This window comes from Chiloscyllium punctatum, chromosome 44 (genome assembly GCF_047496795.1).
Source record: "Chiloscyllium punctatum isolate Juve2018m chromosome 44, sChiPun1.3, whole genome shotgun sequence".
Lineage (NCBI taxonomy): Eukaryota > Metazoa > Chordata > Chondrichthyes > Orectolobiformes > Hemiscylliidae > Chiloscyllium > Chiloscyllium punctatum.
This window is the reverse complement of record NC_092782.1, coordinates 40,744,408-40,767,019: the sequence shown is the minus strand read 5'-3', so window position 1 is coordinate 40,767,019 and position 22,612 is coordinate 40,744,408. Positions and strand designations below refer to the sequence as shown.

Here is a 22,612-nt window from a genome sequence, read left to right as displayed (position 1 = left end):
CTTGAAATTCTGACGATTTGCTGAACTACTTTCAAGCAGCGAAGTTCCAACTTTCAAATATTCCTAAACTATCCGAAAAACTCAGGCCGACAGCAGCTTGGCAAAAAACAGAATCGAGACGCAACTCATGACCGTCGAACCTCCCAAAGCAGAAAACACATTTTTGAAAAAAGACCCAAATCAACATGCGGAGAAGCCAGCAACAGCAAAACGATTGGTTTTAAAATAAACAAACAGAACCCCAGTTGGAGTGTATGTGTGTGGATTGTAATTCAATCCGAATGTCACAATAACGAGAAAGCCAAACTGCTGTAAAATGAAACGTCCTCTGACTTGGTGAGAAGTTGTGCTGGTTCCTGATGATGATTTTGACGTTATATGTGCGGGAGAATTCCCACAGCTAGGGCGGCATTTTCTCCTCCTCTTTCATTCCTCACCTCCCCCTCCCAACCCAGCCCCATATGCTCCGAGCAGTCGGTCGGTCGGTCGATCGGTGCTGACAAGCTTCTCGCATCTGCAATTCAATCACAGCAGACTCGGCGAGCTACTCAGACACAACTTCACCGTAGGGGCCATCGTTCGCGAGGTTTTCTCCTCCTCACAATTCAGAAGGAATCAGCCGATTCCATTTCCTGTTCCTCGTGTCGTTGTTACTCAGAGCGGATGTGTGCATCGCCCACAGGTGAGTCCTCCCTTTTTTTTATCGCTCTCTTTTGGATTAAAACCCAGTTTAAGGTAATCTGAGTCATTCAGGATCCTGGAAGTCCCAGATTGAACAACACCTCCCCCAAAATAAAGGTAAGGAACATTTGCCTTCAGATCAGTGTCGCTTTTTTTGTTATTTTCCTGTGCCCCCTTAGTCTTTTCAGCCCAGGTTCGTTTCAGTGAACATTCAGAAAAAAAGGGGAGGAACGGAGCTAAAAAGTTAAATGAATTGAGGGGAATGCGCGCGGCGATCGCCTTTTCGGCTTTGAACTTCCAAAGCCCCCCAACTTCTGGGTCGTCTACACCTTGGTTACGTTGTCTTGGAGCGATGGGGAGCTCTGAAATCTCTCCGATTGTTCTCGTTCAGTAAATGTATTTTTTTTAAAAAAGAGGCTGGTTTCCTTATGGAAGAGGAGCTTGAAGATTAACTCAGCTCCGAGCCCAGCCCTAGAAGAGGGCATTGACTAATTCCTATTGTTGACGCGACCCTCGCTCTCTCTTTGTGTAATCTAGAAAATAATAATAACGCAGAGCTATTGGAAGGCACGAATGCTGGTTGACCGATGTCTTAAAGGGGGTTGTCGAGATCTGGACCCCGAGATTTCAAGTTTCTGGCTGACGTAAGGCTCCCATTTAACCATTTACTGGTCGCCAGTCTGAGCCCCGTGCCCCACTTTTTAATGGGTTCCTTCCCTCCCAGTGTCTGTATCTCCACCTGGAGAATGTGTTAGGTTTATACAGAACGGTTGGTTAATTCTGGAGAGGGAGAAAAATAAAGAAGTTTCTCTCCTTCCCTTCTTGGCACTCGTTATTTCAACGCGAGGTATTCATTTGTTGGGCGTGGCTAGCGATTTCACTCATCTCGGAGGGTTTTTGTCGTCTGAGAATTTAAGAGCCATCATCAAAATGTAAACGGCTGACAAATTCCTCCCAACTTTAAGGAGCGAGCTTGTGTGATGTTAACCCTTTGGGAGAGCTGTATCGCGGATGATCTTTTTGAAGTAATTCTATAATTGCACGGAACCTGTTCTTTTATTGTTGAAAAACAACCGAGCCTGTTTTCCAGTAGGAATCTTTGTTTTGCCGGCACAAGTGGCGCTATAAGGTAAGCACAGAAGTGTCAACGATACCAACTCGTGAATTTTGGTCAAATTCCATCTTTTTTTTTGTGGGATCGGGAAACACACAATTCACGAGTGTTGGTTAATATTTAGACACTAAAAAATTCTTATCTAACTCGTCCCGATGTAGCTTTTGCAGATTAATAGTCCTTGCTGTAAGTTTGCGTGGAGGGAAGCTCACTGCACGGCTGCCTTCCTTTCGGGACTCTGGTTTGACGCTCTCTGTTGCTGGGATGGGCATATATTTTAAAGAAGCACCCGGTAACTGTTGAGCAGTTTCAGGTTCCGTGTTGAGTTTCAGTTGGCATTTTATTTTTGAGGAAAAATAAGAGTTTCACTGTAGCCTCCTGATTTAAGTGGGCCCTGAAAAATGTTTAGCTCTTTAACGTTAGCTCTATAATGTATTTGCTGCCATTTCTAAGCAGAGTTCTGACACTTTGCACAAGAGGATTACCAGTTTTAAAGTTGCTTGGTTCTTGATTATTGTGAAATTCTTTGCTCAGCATAAATGATTCAGAAGTGAATTAGCGTTTAGCTGAATGTGTCCAGGCTAATGATCTGAGTAAAAGACTACTTTCTAGACTCGTATCAATGAATCCAGAATATGGAGACACATTCATGAATGTTCCACAGAGCTGTACAGGCTGCTGATTTGTTTCTCTCTTTCTCTTGAACTGTATTTCTGTATTGTATCAAGTAAAGGCCAGACATATCTCTTCAGGGAGAGAATGATAAATCCTGCTGGAAAATTATTCCAAGCAACCCTTCTGTGACAGCTTAACACCTGAGTCTATAGTTAACAAGAGCTTGGGATTTATTTACCTGTCCCAACCTCTTCCGTGACATCTGAGGTCGTTCAATATGGAATAAAAGATCTGATAAATTGTGGCTCTTCTGTTCCTCCTTTCACCATAGACTGTAAGTTTAATTTTGTGATTTAAAGGCGAGTCTTTACTCACCTTGCATGCACATCTTAATCCATAAACAATTAGAATTGCATTTAAGCATGTGATGCCTAATGTTGGACTGTTTAAGGTCTGACTGTTTTAAGGTGTTCCTGTCTAAGCTCTTCACGTTTCAAACTGCCATGTTTGGGGTAGTAGATTTGGAAACATGTTTTCAAACTTATTCATTAATGGAATGTGGGTATTACCAGCTGGGCCAGCATTTATTGTCCATCCCTAGTTGCTGTTGAGAAGATGGCAGTGAGCTGCATTCATGAACAATTGCAATGCATCCACAAGGTAGTTTGAGAAGGAGTTCTATGATTTTGAACCAGTGACACTGAAGGAATGGTGACAGCTTTCTGTCAAAACTTTCCGGAGGCCAACCATTGAAGAGATCACAAGATCACTTTACAAAGAGCAAGTCTTTGTGGATAGTTGGATGGACATTCTGATGGATGACAGAGAGCTTAAGCCATCCATTTTTTCCTCCCCCACCGCATCCAGTTGTCCTTCAAAGGATTCAAAGGTTGTTTTACTTGTTTATGGGAACTGAACACTATTGGCAAGTGCAGCATTTATTGTTCATGGGTAATTGCCCTAGAGAAAGAGATGGTGTACATTTTTTAACCACCCACAACACTTTATCTTGAAGTCCAATCCATGGGACATTCTGTCGATGAAAAAGAATTAATCCTATATGATATCTAAGTTATTTTTATTTTTCAGATTAAACTGTGTTAACCTGATGTAATTTTGCAAGTTAATTTAAAACTATCCAGATTTATCTGTTGCAACTTATCAACCTAACTCTTACATCTTAATTTGATCAGTTGAAACATTGCTTTTTTTCTAGTTCTCCAGGTTTTTCCCTTATGATTAAATTTTGTACTGTCTTCAGTGCTTGAATGGTATTCTGCTCTTTTTGCTAATTCTGCAGCATTTCATTGTTTTAATTTTGCTGCTTTTATATTGCTTTGATTCAGTGTCCGGTCTTGTAAGATTTTTTATTTATCCATTGCTATTTCAATACCATTCCACAGAGTGTGTGTTTTACTTCTTTTTCATCTGGAGGAGTGGTTTTGCAGCCAACATGCCATGACACACTGATGGGCTATTAGAATTGTTCAGGTGTGCTGTTAAATTTTGTACAAAGGTAATGAAAATCAATGTAAAACAAATATTGTTTAAGATGAGATCATATTCTAGCTGTTCAAAATTGCAACTCAAACATTTGAAAATTAGTAATCAAATTAGAAGCGAGGTGTTTGTCTTTTGATTCTTATGTACTATGTTACAAACGGCTCTAGTCAGACTGTAGCCATAGTAAATGTGACAACTGAGCAATCAGTTCAGCTTAAAAAGATGGGTGTGCCATGGAATTTTGTCTCATTGGACTCTGCTGTGCCACTGTAAAGGTTGTAAACTGGTGATCTGGTGTGCAGTTTCTTTATTCTTGTCTGCATTAAATTTCATGTGCCAGAGTGTTGGCCATATTCTATTCTGAGATATCTGAATTGTCCGGTTTGACAGTTCTTCCTTTATATAGTGTCTATATAAATAATTTCAATAGATCTGGATCCAAGACATTATAATTTAAAACAACTTGTGATTTAATCGCAAACTGGAGTATCTTGTGCTCCCCCACCCAAAATCATTATTGAATCTTGTCAGATGTCATCTTGAAAGTCAAATTATGCCGTTATTGGAATGATAATGGATGCTAAACAGTCCAACGAAGAGATTGATTGGGTTGGTCAAACAGGTCTTCTAAATCCATGTTGAATCTTCTTTCCTGTGTTACTTATAGATAATCAAATTTACCTCGCAATATTTTTCCAGTCCTTTGGGTTGCTTTGATTTGCTTTGTTTTAATTGTTAATTTTTGAGTTGAATTAGGTACTGAATGCATGACTCCTGATCTCTGGTATGTTGGGCTGGCAGGATATGTTAACCTCAATTCAAGTTGCTGTACTTGAAGACTGCAATCACTTCTTACTGTGTACTGATTATATAATTAACAAATACATAGTCATCATCTTGTGTTTTCCTGATGTATCAGATCTGGAAGAAGTTATGCATGATATTGCTACTAAGCCGTTTTGGTTTTTTTTCTCTAGTTCATATGCAACTAAAACTACTTTGCTATTTTCTGATCCTTCCATTTTTTCCAAACAACATTTTCTTTCCACTTAGTTGGTAGTCTATCCCTTATTTTTTCCTTCGAATGTCCATACATACAGGTAGATCCATCTGTTGTTTACTTTCTATAGTAATATAAGTCTTGACGAAGATTCAGTTCTTTCCAAGTTTCTTTCTCACGCAGGTATCAGTTCTTGTTTTGATAACTGCATTAATATTCCTGGCAAATCTAGTTTTGTTCTAACTTTGTTTAGATATAATAACAGTGGAGGGAATAACTAGTTTTCAGATCTTTAAAGTGCTTCATGCTTAGACATGACAGCATGTAGAGGTCAACACCTGTAGAAATTTGCAGTTTTATGTTTTTCCATGTTATGTACCATGTTATGAAAGCAATAATGCACTATATTGCCAGTTCATGACATTGAAGCTATTTTGGAGTTATCACAATCCTATAATCCTGCATGATGTGATGATACTTGAGATCACTTTTTTGCTGGACCAGTGAGCTTATTTTAAGATTTTTAATGTTCACTTATTGTTGGCATGTGACCGACTGTTGGTCATGTTCCCACTTAACTTTACTGTTGATGAAATAATGCCACAACATTATACGATGCTCTGTCTAATGAATACTTTGGTAACACTTGATTTGCATTGGTAATCTGAATGTGGTTGTTTTTCTGCATGTAATCTCCAACTTGAGCATAATATAGATAGTTTAGTTTTGTACTGAGCTGAGGAAGAGTTTTTTTGGTATAGGAATGAAATATGGAAAATAAACCATTTCCGCACTTGGATCTCCTGGACCTGATTGCCTGCATCCTAGGGTCTTAAAAGAAGTGGCAGCACTAATAAGTGATGCATTGGTTGTAATCTTCCAAAACTCCCACGATTCTGTAGAATGGTTCCAGTGGTTTGGAAAACTGCAAACATAGTACAACTGTTCAAGAAAGGGGGAATGAAAATATGGGCCAGTTAATCTAACATCCGTTATTTAGAAAATACTCAAATCTATTATTTAGATTTTTTAAAAGATTCCCTACAGTGTGGAAACAGGCCCTTCGGCCCAACAAGTCCACACTGACCCTCCAAAGACTAACCCACCCAGACCCACTTCCCTCTGACTAATGCACCTAACAATATGGGCAATTTAGCCTGGCTAATTCACCTAAACTGCACATCTTTGGACTGTGGGAGGAAACCGGAGCACCCGGAGGAAACCCACGCAGACACAGGGAGAATGTCTGTGTGAAGTTTGCACAGTCACCCAAAGCTGGAATCGAACATGGGACCCTGGCGCTGTGAGGCAGCAGTGCTAATCACTGTGCCACCGTGCCACCCTTATTGAGGAGGTGATAGTGGAACATTTAGAAAATCTTAATATAATTGGACAGCATTATCATAGTTTTGTGACAAGGAAAGTATTGTGTTATTTGGAGGTGGTTAATTTGGATTTCCAGAAGCCATTCAGTTAAATCCATATACTTGTTCTACTGGACAAGATAAGAGCTCTTGGTTCTGAGAAGATATTAGCAATGATAGAGGATTAGCCAGTAACTAGAAAACAGAAAATAGATGAACTAGTGGAATGCTACAGAGGCCTCAATTACTTTACCATCTATATTAATGACTTAGTTGGAGGTTTTAGTACATTTGCTGATATAAACATTGGTGGGAAAGCACATTGTGAGGAGGATACAAAACTCTGCAAAGGGATAGAGAAGTTCAGAGGCAAGAAAATGTGTGCAACTATAGAAAAATGATTTTATTTGAAGAAAAGACATTGTAGATTGCTACAATACAGAAGGAAGCACAAAAAGTTAATTTGCAGATACAGTGAGTAGTTAGGAAGACAGATGGGGTATTGGCTTTGATTGCAAGTAGTTTAAAGTATAAAAGCAAGGAAGGCTTGCTCATAGTTAATGGGATTTTTGTGAGACCATACCTATTATGTGTATTGTGTGCAGTTTTGGTCTACTTACTTAAGAAGGTGTGTACTTGTACTGGGAGCAGTTCAGAAAAGATTCAGTAAGTTGATTCCTGGGATAAGGTTGTTGTCTTCGAGTCACAGAGTCATAAAGATGTACAACATGGAAACAGACCCTTCGGTCCAACTCATCCATGCCGACCAGATATCCCAACCTAATCTAGTCCCACTTGCCAGAACTTGGTCCATATCCCTCCAAACCCTTCATATTCATATACCCATCCATATGCCTGTTAAATGTTGCAATTGTACTAGCCTTCTGTACTTCCTCTGGCAGCTAATTCCATACACGTACCACCCTCTGTATGAAAAGGTTGCCCCTTAAGGTCTCTTTCTGAGGAAGAGATTAGTTTGGCTCTTTTTTCTTATTACTGAATAGAATTGAAAAGAATGCAAGGTAATTTTATGAAGTATAAGATTTTCTGAGGGCACTTAACAGATACTTTTCTTTGGGTGGGGGAGGGATGGGGGGGTATGTAGAACTAGGAGTCGAGTTTTGTCTTTTGCAAAAAGCTATCTCCCATTCAAAAAGGAGATGGGGAATTTCTTCTGAGGGTTAATAGTTTTTGGCATTCTCTAGAAAACTAGGGAAACTGGGGCCATGTTTAACTTGGCCCTGGGATGTGTTGAAATTCCTGATCTACACAGGAGCCAAGGATTACAAGGAGCAGGCAGGAAAATGGAATCTTGGCCACTGTCAGATCAACTATTATTATTGAATGGCGGGCTGAATGGCCTCCTCATCTTATCTTTTGTTTTGATTCAAACTCATGGATAGGCCAGCATTTATTATCTATCCTGAATTGCTCATAGGATAGTTAAGAGTCCACTAGATTTCTGTGGATCTGGAGTCTCATGTTGGCCAGACCAGATAAGGTTTGCAGTTTTCTTCCCGAAAGGATATTAGTTAATCAGATAGGATTTTCCAACAATCGACAGTGGTTTCATGGTCATCATTAGATTCTTGATTACAGATTTTTATTGAACTCCTATTCCACCAACTGCAAGATTTGAACCTGGGTCCCCAGAACTTTACTTCAGTCTTCGAAGTTTGTGAGAAGATTTGTAGATGGGGTGCTTGTTGTTGTGGTTCTGTTCGCCGAGCTGGGAATTTGTGTTGCAGACATTTCGTCCCCTGTCTAGGTGACATCCTCAGTGCTTGGGAGCCTCCTGTGAAACGCTTCTGTGATGTTTCCTCCGGCATTTATAGTGGTTTGTATCTGCTGCTTCCGGTTGTCAGTTCCAGTTGTCCTCTGCAGTGGCCGGTATATTGGGTCCACGTCGATGTGCTTGTCCAGGCCATCACCTCCCTTTACTAATTAAATTCATTTTTTCTATACAGTAAGAAACAAAATAATGACTATTTTGATATCAAATGTCTGTGGCATACGTAGGAAATACTTTGAAATTACATTGTGTATTTCCTGTAGTTTTCCTACCTTTTAATTTGCTCCAACCCTATACTTCCCCTGTAGTCAAAACCAATCTCCCTCAGTTGTTGATGATAAATTGGCAGAAGGAAAAATAAAAACCTGCAAGCCTGGGATTTAAAAAAACAGTATGTTGACAAAATGTGGTTGGTGTTCATGTTTTAATGGCTTGGAAGGTTGATTCATGTGCAGTGAGTAAGGTGTATATTGATCATCCTGTTTCCATTTTTGCATCCTCTTATTAGCCCTACAAAGTAGAGCTAAGGTAGAGTCATTTAAACTGTGTTGAGGAGCAGACAATTAATCTCATTCTTTGACCTTGCAAAGCAGTTATAGTCTGCAGGATTTTCAAACTTCTTTTCATTAAAATTTCAATGCTGCAATAGGTTCATATCTGGATATTTTTGGCCCAGGGAAGTAACGTTTTGTAAAAATAGGAGTAGTTTGTGAAGGTTGGATAGCTCATCACTATTACTTGTAAATACCCTTCAAACAGAAATATTAACTTTTGGTATATTAACTGTAAACAGTTCTGAAGAAATACCAGTAGACACAGAAACATTAACTGATATTTCTCTGCAGATGCTGCCAGACCTGCTGAGATTTTCCAGCAATTGCTGTTTTTGTTTCAGATTGGAGACTATAGTCTGTTGTACAGGTAGGGACTAACAAACGCGCACACCGAAACTCAGGGCTCACAGACCTGCTTGCTTGTGGACTGGTCTCAGGGGAAATAAGTTTGCACTTAGATTGCTGCGCCTCATATCCTCCTGAGCCCTTGGAGTCAAGCATGGCTATGTAACACTTTCTTCTATCTTTGTCACCTTGACATTGTCTCTAGGAAGTTCTTTGCTGGAATGGCGCTACTTTTTGGGATGAGCGGGAGATTATTCAACTAACTTGCTTCCAGTTGAGACCCTAGGTCAGCCCAACCTCTATCATCAAGATGCAGTACAAGATGACTCTTGCATGTGCTCACAAGCAGAGGTCAAGCTTGAAACCACTGATGTATTCACAGAGGCATTTGAGAGATGGCACTAAGACTGAACATCTGGAAGATAAATGTCCTCTACCAACCTTCTGTGTGTACAATACTGTCCCCATCCATGATCAAGTTCCACAGTGAGCCACTGGACCAAAAGGGGTCATTTCTAACATGTTGAGAGGCCTTTCTCAGTGATGACAGACATTGATAAAATCAACATCTCTTTCAGAGTGGTAGTGCAGCCTTTGTCACGTGAGGAACAAAAACCTCAAGTCTGGCACCAAGTTTATAGCCTACAAGACTGCAATGATATCCTGCCTCCAGTACCCATCAAACACATCAACATCATAAAGCAGGCACCTCAAATCTTCAGAGGAATACTGCCAGCGATGTCCCCGTGAAGTCCTTTTGAATTTGGAATAGACACTCTGATATTCGTATGCCTTTTCAGGCCAACATCCCTAATATCAAAGCGTGAATTATAGTTAATCTGTTGTGCTGAGCCACATCATCTGCAAGCCTAACTCAAGACTTCCAAAGCAAGCTGTGTGTTCAGAGGTTTGTTCCAGCAAGTGGTTATAGGCGGGCAGAGGAAGTACTTCAAGAATATCCCTAAGGCACTCTGAAAAATGTAACTTCCCCATTAATCCACAGGAATCTTTTGTTCCAGACTATCCAAACTAGAGAAGCGGCACTTGTGAAGGTGCCTATCACTTCATGTCTCCTACAGGCCAAATGGAGGCCAAGAACATACAGCAGAAGGAGCATAGAAAATCTAAGTATCCCACCATTTCATCAAACACCACAACACCACATGCCTCACCTATGGCAGGATGTGCAAATCCAGTATTGGATTATTTAGTTGCCTCAGGATCCACAACAGCAGAGTGGAAGGAAGTCATCTTTGGTCTTGAGGGACTGCCAAAGAAGGATAGATAGCAACTGATGGATTGCATAGACTGGACTATTCCCTCACAAATAGAAGATTGCAAGGTGATCTAATTGAGTATGTGAAATGGATAAAAGAGTTCATCAGGTAGATGGAGAAAAACTATTTGGTCTAGTGGAGTTGTCCAAATTAAAAGGATATAAATTTAAAATTTATAGTTGCTCAGTGAAGGAGTGATGAGGGATTAGTTCTTTCCAAAATGCTTAGTAGATATCCGGAACACTACTCGCAAACTGTTGGCACTTAGTCTGTTGAAAACGTCAACTTTGAGATTGAATTTTATTAGTAAAAGATATTTAAGGGTTGCAGAACCAAGTTGGTGGATATAGTTAAAAATGCAGAAAGGTGAGAATTGATTGTTCTTGTTCTTGAAATAGCAATGCAGTGACAAGTTTGCAAATTTTTCACTTTTCTTGAAGGAACAATCTGCCACAAAAGTTAACTGATAGGATAACTCACAACTGAAAAGTATGGTTTTTGAGGAGTTAGTTTTTCTGCTGAGAAAGCATATGTTTAGTGTTGTCAGAATTGTGAAACTTAATACATGATAATTATGCGTAGAATTTTTGAACTAAACCATTTGAATTGTGGGCAGAAATTTGTGATACATTTATAGATTTTTGATTGTGTGAACCTTTGCTTTTTACAATGGTGATGTGGTGGGGATAGTTTGAAATGAAGAAGTATGTGCATCACATAAGGATGTGTTATCTCAAATGCAGCCTTATCCTTCCCTATTTGCAGATGGCAGACATGTCACCGGCATGTTGATTGTCAGCATTTTGAAGTGCTGGCCACATGTCAGAAACTGACAAACAGACTACCGACTCTTCCTTTGGCACTACTGTAAACTTGAATTGGGACTTCTTACCTACTGAATATGTTGGAAGTTTTTTAATATACCCTCAAGAGGTGTGTGTCACCAGCAAGGCCAGCATTCATAAATGCTTAGAGGGCAGTTAAGAGTCAACCACATTGCTGAGGGTCTGGATTCGCATGTAGATCAAGTCAGGTCGTGGCATTGTGAACCAGATGGGTTTTTAAAATAACAGTCAGCATTGGTTATGCGTTTCCCATTAGATGAGCATTTAATTCCAGATATTTATCGAATTCAAATTTCACCATCTGCCATGATTTGAATTCAAGGGCATGACCCCAGATATGGATTTCTGGTCCAGCCTTAGCATGAAGGCTCCACTTTCCACATTAGTCTGATTTACTGTACAATGATAGTGAAGGTATAAAAGCCTAGATTTTGCAGAATGATTTAACAGTAAGGTTAAATAGAATGCACAATTTTAATGCAGAATTCAGTTTCCTGGAGGGCATGTCCACATGTGACTAAGATTGTGGTTACTGTTTAGTGACATCCATACCAGAATCATGTTAAGGTATGAGCAATGCTTAGAAATGAGCAGGTTACGAGGTATCCCCCAGAAAAATCCCTCCTGTAGAGATTTGTGCCATAATCTGCAGCTATAATTCGCAACAGTTCCCAAAACGCTGCACCCTTTTAAGAACTTGACTGAAGTTATATATTTGGGATGAATAATCCATTCATGTTTTGATTTCTCATCACCAAGGCAACATTAAATGATTTGCATTTCTTCCTTTAGTCCAAAGTTGCTTTATGATGTCTCTGTTTACAGCCATGATGTGGAGGTGCTGGTATTGGACAGGGGTGGACAAGGTTAAAAATCACACACCAGGCTGTAGTCCAACAGGTTTATTTGCAAATACAAGCTTTTAGAGTACTGCTTCTTCATCAGGTAGCTAGTGGGGTAGGATCTTAGGACACAGAATTTATAGTAATAGATCAAAGTGTCACAATTGATGTGATGTATTGAACAAATCTAGATTGCTGTTAAGTTTTAATCACTTAGAATGGGGATGTAGGTGTTGATTGATTAATATGTGAATCCCAGATATTAATCAATCAATTGAAACCTGCTTTTGCATTCTAAGTGATTAGCCCTTCAACCAACACCACAAAAAACAGTTTACGTGATTACAATTGAAATGTTCCTGCTGTAAGTTTTTGCATCACCCTTTAATGGTGGAAGATATCTTGAAATTCCAACTTAATTTCTGCCCCATATTCTTTAGCATTAAGGTACCATCACTAAAGAAGTAATATTAGCAAACTCATGGGGCAAAGGGCAGGTATGTCCCCCGGCCCTGATAGCTTGCACCTTGGGGTCCTAAAAGAGATAGCTAGAGATAGTGGATGCAATGTTTTTGTAATTTTTGAAAAGTCATTGGATTCTGAAGAAGCATCGCCCCCAATTCAAAAGGGAATGCAAGGGAAGCAAAAGGTGAGTAACCAAAAGCTGATTTAGCCTAACATATACAGTTGGGAAAGTATTGGAATGAATTAAAGAAGGAATAGCAGAATATTTGGAATATTGCAGTCTAATCAAGCGGAGTAAGCATCCGTTCATGAAAGGGAAATTGTCTGACTAATTTATTAGATTTTTTTGAGGGAGTCTCAACCAGAGTGGATAGAGGGAAAGAGTAGATGTGTTGTATTTGGACTCCAGAAGGCGTTCAGTAAAGTACCTCACAAAAAAATCAGCTTAAGAGCCCACTGTGTTGGAGGTACACCGACCTAAGTACTGGCATTGATAGATAATTGGCTTGTGGGCAGCAAACAGTGGGTTGGGATAAGGGTTTCTTTTTCAGTTAGCGATCAGTGACCAGTGGGGTTCCACAGGGGTCAATGAGGGACCATAACTGCTTATAATATACAAGACTTGGAGGAAGGAAGTGAATGTACAGTAGCCAAATTTGCAAATGACACAAAAGTACTTGGAAGGGTGGATTGTGAGAGGGATGCAAACAGCAATAAGTTAAGTAAGTGGGCAAAATATTGGCAAATGGAAAATGATGTGAAAAATGTGAAGTTGTTCACTTTGGAAGGGAGACCAAAAAATATATTACTTAAATGGACAAAGCTGCAACACAAAGGCACTGGGGATCCTTGGGCACACAGGGGCAGCAGGTAATCAGGAAAGCTAATGGAATATTGACCCTTATTTCAAGGAATTTGGAGTAAGACCATAAGATATAGGAGTAGAATTAGGCCATTTTGCCCATCCGGTCTGCTTCACCATTCGATCATGGCTGATATGTTTTTCAACCCATTGTCCTGCCTTCTCCTCGTAACCCTTGATCCCCTTCCTAACCAAGAACCTCTCTATCTCTGTATCAGAGTAGAAACGTCTGTGCAAGATTCTGATGAGACCATATGTGAAGTATTGTGAGCAGTTTTTGTTCCCTTAATTAAGGAAAGATATATCCTTTCATTAGAGGCAAGTAAGAGAAGGATCACTCAGATGATCTCTGGTGTGCAGCGATTGTCTTATGAGCCAAGATTTAAGAAGTTGGGAAACCACTTGCTGGAGTTTAGAAGAATGTGAGGTAATCTCGAACAAGTGAAACATAAGGATTCTTAAGGAGCTCCACAGAGTAAATGCTGAGAGGATGGTTCCTGTCGTGATTGAATCAAGGACCAGATGTAGTCTCAGAATAGAGGAGAGCCAATTTAAAATTGAGATGAGGTGGAGTTTCTTTTCAGAGGATTGTCTTTTTGAAGCTCTTATCACAGCGAACTATGGGTGTAGAGTCGTTGTTTATAATTAAGGCTAAGATAGATTCTTGATTAGAGGAATCAAAGTTACAGAGAAAGGGCAGGAAAGTGGATGTGAGGAATGTCGGATCAGCTGTAATCCTATTGAATGGTGGAGCAGGCTCAAGGGGCCAAATGACCTAAACCTGTTTCTGTTTCTTTACGGGCTTATTATGGTCTTGAGATTGCAATGTGCAACTTAGCTTTCACAACAGTGACTGGTCGACTAAAATATTTTTTGACTTTGAAGTGCTTTGAGATAGTGGTGGTCATTAAAATCACTATTTAAATGCAAATCTGTTTTATGCTTTGAAATGATTTGCACTGCTAACTTTAGTCCAATATGCCTCAATGTCCAATTGTGAGGAGTTGAAGGAATTTTAAAGTAGTATATTAATGTTTATACTATAATTATAAAATTTAATTGGAACATTTGTTTAAAAGCAATTACTGTAGCCTAATTTGTTTACTTCAGTTAAAAAGGTGACTTTTTAAAATACTTTCATGTGACAACTTTTACCCTGAGGAAATATCTGTTTTCAAAATAGTTATTTATTTAATGTTATATAATGATCAGCTGGCCTTGTTAAATACAAGTAGTGAGTTGATCTCTACCTGTTAATTTGTCTGTGTAACAACAGCAATAATCGGTTGTTAAAATATTACGCAGAATTTTTGGTGGATTTTTATTGGTAGAAAGTGGAAACTCGTTCTCTTCAGACTGTTCTTTTATATTTTAAGAATTCCGTTGGAGCACCAGATAAACTGCCTGTAGTAAGCCAATAGTATACTAACTTGTTTCACTGAAATGTCAAGATATGGTTACCGTCTGTGACTTGAGTTTGTATATAACGCAGAGTTGATTTGACTATTTGTCACCAGATCAGGTGCACACTGAGCACTGTTCTCATCTGTCAAAGCTGCAAGTTTTCTTTTGTGTTCAGGCAATGGGTTTGTTGTGGCTTGGCCAGCATTTATTACCAATCAGTAATTGCCCTGGGAACAGAATGCAGGTTAAAATTTCAAGATCCCTACAGCTGTTTTTGTCTTTTTAGCAAGCATCACTTGAGTGCATGATACACTCAAGTATAAAATTGGTTAGGCATTCCTTAGCCTACAGTTAGAAAATTTGCAAAGAGTATCTGATATATGGCGGATCACATTTTTTACCTTTCATAAATGCTTGACCCATATACATAGCTAACCTGGATTTATGTTGCATGTTAGGATATGTAAGTCACAGCATCACCTAACTAATAACCAATTTGCAGTTTAAGGTTGTAAAACAGAAGGTGGTGTTCATCCATTCACATTTGACCGTGACTTATTGTTGTGCACTTTATAGGACACTCCTTTTTCAGATAATTTTCTTTTGAGCATTGATTTCTATGTATTGCAACAATTACAAATGATTTTAGTTTAGTGGAGTTGATATCTGGGATGGCTTGATTGTAAGCTGATGTGCCATGCTTGAAAATAATTAAACCCTCTTGGCATCTTGGATTATGGAAATTTTATAGTACTTCAGTTTTTAATTACATATAAAATGTGAAAGGGTGTAGTAGCTAATTTAACTTCAGTATCCAATCCTTTTCATAGTGATATAAATATTGAACTGTCATCTTTCACTTGGTAATTTAAAATCATTGCATTCCAGGAATTTTTTTTGAGCAATATAAAATCTCAAAATTCTGATTCCATGATATATTTGTGTTTGTACATTTGCGTGTTAACTTTACAATCTAATTACGTGAATGCCTTACAACAGTTAGTCATATTTCTCCTTCCAACTCCAGTATCAGTATCCTCTGCACTGACACATTGGCTTTCATTGCTATTTATCTTTGAACTTTGTGGTATGTTTGAGTAAAAAAAACATGCAATATCTACAGAGATTGCAAAACATCATTTACTTCTCTACTTTGTTTCCACATTTTCTTTTTCACTCTGTTCACATATTTTGTCAGCATGTGAAATTTCTCACATGCAGAAGAAGAAATGGAGGGAGCATATTCAGCTGGTGGTATTGAATTAAGTAGAGATGAAGCCAATAGTATACTCACTCGTTTCACTGAAATACCAAGATATGGTTGCCATCAGTGACTTGAGTTTGTATATGGCGCAGAGTTGACTTGACTATTTGTCACCAGATCTGGTGCACACTGAGCACTGTTCTCATCTGTCAAAGCTACAAATTTTTTGTGTTCAGGCAATGGGTTTGTTGTGGCTTGGCCAGCATTTATTACCAATCAGTAATTGCCCTGGGAACAGAATGCAGGTTAAAATTTTAAGATCCCCATAGGCTGTTTTCGTTTTCTTAACAAGCATTGCTTTATACCACTCTCCACCCACTCCCCTGACGATTGTCTCCAATAAATGCAGGTAGGTCATGATTTGTTTTCTGTTAATTTTGAGATAACTGTTCATCTCTCTCTCCCACCTGAGCCATGAACTGTCAAAAGTATCTAGTTTGTCTCCTGCCTCACACTTGAGACTCTGATTATATGTCGAAAATCAGTCAACTTCCCTTCTTGAAATTTTTTTACGTTGTATCATTTCAACTGTCCCCTCTTCTTGGATTCCGACTTCTCCCTATCAAACGTGCCTTACTTTCTCTACCTTTAAAAAAATCACTCACTTCTTAACCCTTCTATCCTTAAAAGAAACAGTGCTAATTTTTTTTTCAAATCCATGAATATGTTGTCATCTCCTCAATTCATGCCCATATTTCTTTGAATCTGTGTTTGAACTTGTCTGTTTGGGTTTCCCAGATTTTTGTAGTACTCTATTACTCATCTGCCGCATTGACATGATTGACCATACATCTTCCTCCAGTGCTCCTTCTTTACTGTCCAGCTGAATGAGCATGTCTTTCCTTGGTCACATTATTTCATATCTCCTCATAGCTAGAGAGCCTTTTGTAATTGTTTCCATCATTGCCAGCACAAGCTTGCCTGATAACTTCCATCTTCTTAGTAATCATCTATGAGCTGTCCTTCAGTCGCATTATCTGAAGACATGATGTCAGGTTCCACAAATTAATTTTAATCAGCCTATTTGGACATGCTATTGAACACCTACAGCTAAGCAGGACTTAACCTGGACTTTTTGGCCTAGAGATAAGAACACTATCATTGTGTCACAAGACTATCTAGCCATGTGAACAGAGAGAGGCTGGGCCTAGAGAGCATTGAAATTGCCAAACATGGATTAAGTTTCAGCAGGAGAGGGGCTTTGTTGGATTGGAGGGGGACAATCTGAAAGGTGAAACAGGGCAGTGTTTGTAATAGAGAGTAACTCCTGGTTTAATTAGAGAAGTCTGATGTAACCTAAAAGCATTTGGGGACAGAATGAGGATACCAGGTTGGAATGTATGGCATGATATATAATTTAGATTACTTACAGTGTGGAAACAGGCCCTTTGGCCCAACAAGTCCACACCGCCCCGCCGAAGCGCAACCCACCCATACCCCTACATTTACCCCTTACCTAACACTACGGGCAATTTAGCATGGCCAATTCACCTGACCTGCACATCTTTGGACTGTGGGAGGAAACTGGAGCACCCGGAGGAAAAATTTGTCAGGCTTCTGTCCACTATATTCTTAATGGAGAAAATCATCCATTATTCAGTCTTGAAAAAGCTGCAATCATTCTGTGTAGTGATGCGATAGAGGGGAAGGCAAATATAGTGTCAAGATAGAAATGTGATTTTGATGAATGTGTCTTGCTGATCCCTTGTCTGCTGATGTCACCAAAAGGCTCTGTATGGTTGAGCAAGGAGAGGAGAAGGCAAGGGATGATCTTTGGGGAATTTTAGGTGTAAGGATAATGTCTTGTGAATACTGGTGTAGCAGTTGTACAGAACAGCTTGATTGAGTATAAGTGGTTCTGGAGCACAAGTCTTCAGTACAATAGACTGAATGATGTATCCAATGGCTTTAGCCATTTTTGTTGTGCATTGAAGTAGCTGAAGACTAACATTTCTCTTGCAGGGGAATTCAGGAGGAAACTGCGAATGATCACCTGTTGGTCATTTATTAATGGTTCCATACGTTTTCAGTCTTTTCTTTTGAATATGCTGTGCTCTCTCATCATTGTTCATTTACGTGTTTGCAGAACGACCATCTCCTAATTAGTTTAATTATTCGCACCATTCATGATTAGATTTAGTAATATCACAGTTTTGATCTGATCAGTTTGTTTTTGATTGCTTCATTTAGTCTAAAACATGCAGTTTCTGATGTTAATCATGTTTTTAGTCCTGTGTTGTAGTTTTAACCAGGTTGCCACCACACAGCTACTGATCAGGATTTCAAATATGCTGTTTTGAGAGCAAAATTAGAGGCAGGATCAATCAAAGCATTCATGAGAGAATTCTCAGAAAAGCAAGAATGTGTAGGAGAACCTCTTGGTTAATTGCTCATTCAGAGCCAGCACAAACAAGAAGGGCAAAATGGCCTTCTGTCCTGTTCTGTCGTCCGACTGGGATGACTGTGTTTGGACCAAATATAAATGTGCCAGCCATCAGAGATTTTGTTTTAAAGGAGGATGACGTGGTCAACCTCTTCAAAGACTGTGGGAGGGATAAAGAGCAATAATGGAGTATGGTCATGATGAAAGAATGTTGATTGTGACTTTGGTTAAGCAATGTATAGATGTTGCAACGTATTTGCTGATAGTGGTAGAATTATTGTGCACAAGGAGACTCCATTTTTAATTGGGGAACTGCTTTTTCTTCCAAAGCTGAGGTCCTATCTGCCGATATTTTCGTTTTTAAAAAATGCTGCTTGATCAGCAAAATTTTTTTTTCTTATTTCTAATGTTGAGATTCATTGAAAACATACAAGTTGCAGAGATCATAAATGCAGTCCCTCCTCTCCAAAGCTGCTTGAACCATTTTGCAACTCGTTCAAACTCTCTTTTGGAGTCAACCGCATAACGACCAAGCCAAACACAAACTGGGTTGGGACTGACGTGAAAACACTAGTTTGAACCTATTTGAGCTACACGATTTGCCTCCTAGGTTATATTGATTGGTTTTGGCAGATGGACAGTTTTGCTCCAGTTTAGATTTGCTCCAGTTTCCACCCCCACAGTTGAAGACTTTGCTTTCTGAAATCATGTGTGGAAATTGAGAAATGTTTTGTAGTAGGCAGGGTTTCAAGCTCACTTGAAAAATAATGGAAAATTTTCAAGTTTCTGTTATGTGATGTCTAATAAATAATTTATATAACGCTGTCTCTTCGTTTCTGAAAATAAAAATGATGCAAGTTTCTGTTTCTCTTCAGAGCTGCTTTCAGAATAAGCATTCCTCCATGGGTACAGGGACCAGGACGAGGGCAAGAATTCCTGACCAGATTGTCAACATATGAGTAACTATCTATGACTCTGGGTTCTTTGATCCATGTCAGAGATTTGCAAACCCTGATGCCTGATACCAGATGGCATAGTTAATTTGCATATGAATGTAAATGCCGTTGTGTAAGTTTGAAACATGGTATCTTGTTTAAAGGAAAAACATGCCAGTTTTTAGATGGCTGAAGGAAACTGCTATTGAACTGAATCACGATCTGTTTAAAGAGGAGACTTTCTGCAAGATCCTCATTAACCAGCATGAGGCTATCTAACTTCCCTAATTATGTATTAGGTTAATTTTTAATTTGATCATTTACATGAAAATACTCTGAGTACATTACCATGAGTGTTAGTGCCTTCCCAGTATGTTGCCTCTCCTTAGTTCTAGAATGCTTGAGGTCAATTTGACTTCAGTTGCGTTATGTATGAAGAGTCAATCCTGGGATGACCATGAGTAACCAATAACCCCAAACACAGCAACGTAAACATAGTAAAATATTTCATGATTAAAAAAAATGGGTGATGTGCTTTGGGCTATGAGTAATTCACCTCTTTCCTGAAAGTCTTTTCCCGACATATAGGTCACTTGTCAGAATACATTGCATTTGTCAGAATGAGTACAGTTCTAATAACATTGTACATGTGCGACACTATATCTGAAAAATATACTTGATCAGCAACCATTCAATCCCTTAAGCATACACTTTCTTCCATCATATGTGCAGCATGGCTGTAACAAGTTGCAAGTCTTGGAACTTGGTAAGGTGCATTAAATAGCCATGTCAGTGGTGTCCACGATTTCAAAGGACAAGGGCAGTAAAAACATAGTAAACCTCTCTACATATAACTTTTCAGTGCACATACCCTTCTAACTTGAAAATATAGTACCATTCTTTCATTATTGCTGGATCAAACCTTCTGGAATGCTGCATTTGATAGCTAGATGGCACTTTATTGGCTTGTGCTTTCCAAACCTTTTCCCAATGTGACCCCATTTCAAGATCCAAACATTGTTGTGCGCTCAAAATAAGAACTGGTGGACGTGACGGGAGGCACTGGCTATGAGAGCAGGGTCCTATTGGAGCAGAACCACAGCATTTATAAGACACTGCTGTATGGCAGCTACTGTGGCAGCAGACGTCATGACACCGCTTGAACTCCTGACCCAACTTGGTGAAGCCTTGTCATAAGTTCAAAACAGATGCTAATTGCCACCTTTAAGTTATCTGGAGTTAGATAATCAATATTGGCCTTTTATTAATAATAGCTACATCCCATGAATTAATGCATGAGTTTAAAATATATTATGAAGAGCTTTAAAGCAGAATGAAAATTATAAATTTAATTTGTCAGTCAATATCAATTAAGAAGGCAAGTCGTGGGCGAATTAAACTTGCTTGTATCTTATCCACACTGAATTTTATGGAATAAGTATGATTGAGGGGCTCAAAATGCTCAAGTCTAGAGGTGATGAAGAATGAGACTAGGGTTTTGACAAATTGAGGTTGTTGCAGAGATGGAGGTGAACTGTTACAAAGTCAGAGATTCAAGTCTGTATTGCTGACAGTATTGAGATGGTAATTGATCCAGCTCAGGTGGGTGTGATCAAAGAAGGGTAGATCAAAACTTTCTAATGGAAGTTTCAAAGATTTGTTTTCTGGTTTTAAAAAAAGATGATTTCAGTTTTTCTACAGCTTTGTTGCAGGAAAATTATTGCAAGAAAGGGTATGAGATGCACTTTGTAACATAGGAATGAATTGCTAATGTGCATTCTTTTGATTCTTTTTTATTACATTGAATTTTCCATCCTCTATCTTGTGGCTGCATGTTTCTTGTCATGACTTTTTTCAATTTTCTCCATTTTTTTTACTACTAATAAAAGCTGACACACCAGGAGCATTAGTCCTCCACTGAAGAAGATATCATTGATTTGTATGTAGTGTGCGAGAGTAGAGAAGAAGGAATTGTCATTTTGAACCACTGTCAAATTTAAGAAATGTGATATCACAGATTTATTTCTTTTTATAATATTTAACAAAAATGTAATATTTTTGTTGAAAATTTATTCATGTAACCCAAAGTGAACTTAATTGGTTTAATTGGATTATTTTAGTTAACTTCAAACATCTTGTGGTTGTACTGTTTTCCGTGCTTAAATTTATACCAGAAATTTCAAGTGCCATCAAATCTCATAACTGGTGCAGATACATTGAGCCTGTGATGTTGCATTTCTGCACATTATTCCCCGCCAAGATAATTGCAGTTCAACTTGGCTGACTGCTGGTCCAATTAAAATTCCCTCAGAGTTCAAATAACATCTTGTGGAATCTGCAGTATTTGTATAATCTATATGCTGCGGGTGTATGTTTAAAAATATCTAAGCAACTGAGATTTTTTTCAATTGAGGCCTTAGGTATTCCAGTCAGTTTGGAAGTTTTTTTTTATAAGCGTTTCTCAATCTGTTGTCTACCTTCTCCTGCATCTTTGAAAATCAGATTTCTCCAGGAAATCAGGAATTTTTTGCATGAAGTAAACTCACACAAAAATAAACTATGATTTTCTGAGGTTTGTTGTTGATCTAGTCAGTGAGGATTATAAAAATGAGTTCTTGATGTTTTGTACATTGGTTATCGCCTTCACTGTTAGTAAAGGATTTGTAGTATCTACGGCTTGACTAGCTAGCTTCTGTCAATTGTCTGATCAAATAATGGTTCTATTCCATGTGGCAAAGCTGGATCGTGTGATATCATTGAAAACTAGTAGTCAACCTAGTTGGTTAATGAGATCTAGGAATTGGGATGAGGCCTGTAGTCAGGAGTTTGCATTCTTCTGTTGAAGAATCATATAGAGTAGTACTGAAGATCAACTAGAATGGAGACCGCAGAGTTATGCTTCATACTGCTTGCCTGGCTGCAAATTGTGCTAATAATTTAGACAACTTCACTTGGCTATATTTTAGCATCTCTATGCTGCTGCCAACTTGGGCCAACTCTCTCAGGAATGATAACCGGTTGGAGAAGGGCTTTCCCTAATGTTTAAGACTGCTTTCTTCTGGGGTGATTTGCTTATCCTATTTTAGAAAGGTTTAAATTAACTTGGCAGGGGTATGGCACTAGGAATTAATACTTTAGGCGGGTACCAAGGTGCGAAGGTTATTGGGAGACACAGTATGCTAGTAGGAAATTGAGAGGTATTGGGTGAATTCGGATGAAAGCAGTGTTGCTTAAATTATTGTCACAGCCATGTTTATGAATATTGGGAGCATGGTAAATAAAATTGGTGTATTGCAAATAGCCTTGTCGAAATCTGACCTTGTGTTGATATGGAATGATGCTAAAAGAGGGACAGAATTGGACATTA

General features: G+C 38.8%; 1 protein-coding gene across 7 annotated transcripts in view; it reads left to right on the top strand.

Annotated features, from left to right (window-relative positions):
* Positions 1 to 416: 416 nt before the first annotated feature.
* The window catches only part of LOC140466910 (plexin-B2-like), a 265,449-nt gene continuing 243,253 nt past the window's right edge, over positions 417 to 22,612 (top strand). For 3 of the 7 annotated variants that reach the window (XM_072562727.1, XM_072562723.1, XM_072562725.1), the window contains exon 1: positions 417 to 682. The gene's annotated coding sequence lies outside the window, so the exon portion shown is untranslated. Of the gene's footprint in view, positions 799 to 1,306; positions 1,326 to 1,578; positions 1,811 to 22,612 lie in introns of those variants that run through there. The other 4 variants (XM_072562729.1, XM_072562724.1, XM_072562728.1 and 1 more) reach the window with 4 other exon arrangements.